This window comes from Protopterus annectens, chromosome 12.part0 (genome assembly GCF_019279795.1).
Source record: "Protopterus annectens isolate FY-2018-M chromosome 12.part0, PAN1.0, whole genome shotgun sequence".
In the NCBI taxonomy this organism is placed as follows: Eukaryota; Metazoa; Chordata; order Ceratodontiformes; family Protopteridae; genus Protopterus; species Protopterus annectens.
In genome coordinates, this window is record NC_056746.1 from 409,638,719 (window position 1) to 409,643,054 (window position 4,336).

Sequence of the window (4,336 nt, forward strand, 5' to 3'; positions counted from 1 at the left end):
ATTTATACTAACAGCCCATTAAGAGTTGCACAGCTGGACAGTATCAGCATCTAGAAACAACATCTTGATGTCTATATGGATGAAATAAAGTAAAATTTTTTAAGACATAGCTCAGGTGCAACAGAAGATCAAAGTCTCAGGGGAAATGGGTTAGCAACAAAAAACCTGTATCACATGTCCCATAGAGTGGTGTATTGACATATGACACTGTAACACAGATACAAGTGGACAGCACTGGGCATTACTCCTTACAGACCCCCTTTGCTCAAAGAGTGAATTCTGTACGGGCCATCTGGGATATCTCTGTAATTAAGGACCCTGCTTTGGGCAACATGCTACTCCATTCACTTGGAATTGTGTTTTTTGTTGCCCAACATTTTCAACAGCTGCATGCCGATCCATGGAGTGGGGACACAGGTGAGCAACCTGACACTTACCTAAACTCACTTGAATTGCCTAGCTTACCTCCTGATGGGGGTGTTTCCCACCTCCATCAAACAGTTAGATAGCAGAATGGTGCATAGATTTCCCTCAATCCCTCATCAATATGCCTTTGTGGATATCCTGTCGGGTTCTAGGGCCTTCTTGGGTGCTAAAGAATCTATTGCAAACACAAATTCCTCTAATGATAAGGCCAGTTCTAGAAACTCTGTCTAGCCCAGAAAGGATCCCTTACATATTGCATAGGTCGAGTTCCCTTATTCAGAGGGATCCAAAAATCCTGTCTAAAATGTTCGTTTCTGGGCTGAACAAGAGATAACGTGACTCACATTATTGGACAACTTGAGCCATACAAAACAAAACTACTGTTTCTTGCAGGAGACACATATTGGGGGTAGGTTGCTAAACCTAATCTATTCTGTGTTGTGAGCAAGAGATTATGGGGCTATTGAGTTAAAGCCATGTTGGTTTTGTCAAAAGATAAACAGTCTTCTCTTCTTCAGGTAGTAACATGTCTTAGTTATATTCATTATTTGGATTGAGCAAAGATACTTAGGCTTTCAGTAAAATTTAATAGGTTATCTTCATACCCAATTTGCATACCCTTTGTCTCCTATCCAAATTTATGATATGTGCGGTAAGCTTCTTTATTTATATCTGTCAGTAAAGATTAGCTGCACCTCCAGGTGAGAAGGCACAGCAAGGGTGTTTTTTTTCTTGCTTTTAAGACATTGTTATGGAGGATGGAAACTGACCAGCAAATTGGAGACATTTGCAACTATGATGGCATGTTGAAATGATTAGCATATCTAGATAATGTACTAGTTATGGTAACAATCTGGAGAAGTCACTCAGTAGAGTACTGGACGTTCCAGACTTATATACAATATTTTCCTAAATACAATTTACTGTTAGTGTTTTAACTTACAGCCAGAAGGAAAGATTCTGTTACACAGCTGGGCTTTGAATAGGCGCCAAGCACCTGTAAGAATGTTTATGGGTATCTATTGTATTTGGGATACTTACTAAAGAGAACTTAAACAAGGTAAAAGATGATCTAATGAAGTGGAATCTATAAGGCTTGCCTTTTTGGAAAAGGCTCAGTATTGTAAAGTTGAATGTTCCTCTCAGTTCTCTACACCTGTTACCTTTATTATTACATTCTAGCTGGTTTACATCCATGGTGCTCACTTCGGCAGCTCATGGTATTAACTTGACAGACACATGGGTATGTTATGCAAAGGAAAGGACTGCTCCCTTTATAGCATGACAGTTCTGGAATTAAGAGGCTGTACTCATTAATGTCAAACATGCTTTTCTGTCAACTGTGACCATTTCAGTATAAGTGCTCCTCTTTGTGAACACTAAGTGTAAGTGTATTCCATTATCCATCAGAATGTCTCCAATGCATGTGTGGTGATGTGGTTCAGTTGAGACGTAAGTAGAAGCTGTGACTAGATGCATGCAGGATGACAGATGGCTCCATTTAGCTGGATGTTCAGTTGCATGCCTGCTGGACTTTCTGCAGCCTTTCCATAATGCCCACAGGTAAGTGGCTATAAAACATGAACCAGCAGGTATTCTCTAACTGCTATTGTCTCCTACTTCATAGTGGTGCAGTGCAACTGGAACATGGCGGTCAAATCTGTTGAAGGCTAACCATGGAAAAATGACAGGAGAATTGCATCTTAGACTGTTGTTATTATGAAAACCAGTTGCTAAACCTAATCTGTTCTGTGTTGTGGACAAGAGCTTATGGGGCCTTCTGAAAAGGTGCCGTAAACTAGTGAATTTATAATTTAGGAAAAAGAAACTGTTACACTCAAGTCAATTAGGCTTAGACTTTAAAATCAGAGTTGACAAGCTAATCTGTGTGACATTAAAGAACTTTTAATAATCCGTTAGAATAGAATCTGAAGTGAGCCTTTTATGGAGTATATAATTGTGCACTTTGAATGCTTTATCCTCTAGTCTGAAAATGAAACACAACTCCCGTCTTTTGTTTGTTTCTGTATCCACCTGCCTAACAATTTTAAAACAGCAGCGGTAAGAAAGCTTTCCAGCCATTATGGCTCAGAAGGTACAAGCATTATATCATCTGCATGCAACTTGTCTTTATTGGGTTATGACACAACAAACACTGGGGCATTTGGACAACAGAGCATCTCACTATGCTTTGTCCTAGGGTGGTTTAAGGAACTGCACCACCATCATAGGTGAAGGCAAGTATTTTTTTAACTTGTCCCTTTGTCTTCCATGGCCTGCTATGTTTCTGATTATGTGAAGTTTTAAAACTTTTGCTGAGTGACACCACAGTGTGTGTGTGTGTGTGTGTGTGTGTGTGTGTGTGTGTGTGTGTGTGTGTGTGTGTGTGTGTTTGTGTGTGTGGTTGTGTTTTGGGGAGGTTGTTGACATGCCTGAGGGTTGCTACTTTCTAATTTTATCATGATAGTACAATTTAAAGCACTGATATTTTCCTATTATTCATTCATTCATTCATTCATGCATTTATTCTTGTCTTGAGGGGAAAGCACCATCACCATTATAGTGTTTTTTATATTTCATCAATGTTTTTGTTTGCTTTTTTAAGGGTTCCCTTAGTTAGGGCATCGTTTTTAGTGTATGTTTAATGACACTGTATACTATTGGCACCCCTGCCTGTCACTTTTTTTGTTGCTCTATCTTTTGTTGGCCATTCATTTGACTAGGGCAAACAAAAGACTTCATCAAGTAGCACGGGTTAGCTTGTGCCAAGGTGCCTAGTCTCTTGTTAACCTGCATATAATATTCAGAAGACTAATTAAGCAGCAGGTCATACATTCTGCACTAATTTTCATGCAGCTCTGAATCACACAGTGTGCCATCCCTTCTAACAACCTAACAAAACAATGCTGCCATGGGGTGCATCTAAAAGAACAGGTCTCAGTATGTCTTGTTAAAGTGTTCTAATGTACAGAAATTACAAATGTAATCCAGTATAAGCTGCACACTATAGATCATCTACTTCCCCCATGCATGTACAAACTTGAAGGTATGCATTGACAATGGTGACATGCAATGGTGAGCCACAATGTAACCAGATCTACGGGTTTAGTTTTGCTTCTAGACATTTCTGAGTCACATATGTTGGCTTTATGGGATTCTAACATTGAACAGCTGCAGTGAGTTGTAGACTGCATTTAGCTCTCATGGTTCCTTTTTTTTCACTGCTAGCCATATTCATTCCCAATTAACCGTAAGTACTCCTTTAACATATGAGCAAGAATTTGTGAATCTCAGTCCAAAGGCAGAATCATTGTTATGTAGCCTGGAAAACATGCACCACTTACTTTTCCTTTCTACACTTAAGGAACAAGATAACACTTTTCATCTCAAACCAAAGACTGGTGACATTAATAAAGTAAACTTTTGAATGCAGAATATATTTCAACAGATATCTAATTATCTAGGATGTAAGTATGATAAGAAGTCCTCTGCCTGCTATCCCCAGTATTAGAGTATATTCATCTGATTAAAAGAAACCTTCTTTGTTTGTAAGAGTTGTTTTTTTCTACAATACTGTGCCAAGTCATGGTTTTAACACAAAATAACTTTTTTAAAAAAATATATGCATTACTATGTATCTATAAATGTGTGTGTGTGTGTGTGTGTGTGTGTGTGTGTGTGTGTGTGTGTGTGTGTGTGTGTGTGTGTGTGTGTGTGTGTGTGTGTGTGTGTGTGTATATGTACATATAACTATATGTGTGTGTGTGTGTGTGTGTGTGTGTGTGTGTGTGTGTGTGTATGTATGTATATGTACATATAACTATGTGTGTGTGTGTGCGTGTGTGTGTGTGTGTGTGTGTGTGTGTGTGTGTGTGTGTGTGTGTGTGTGTGTGTGTGTGTGTGTGTATTG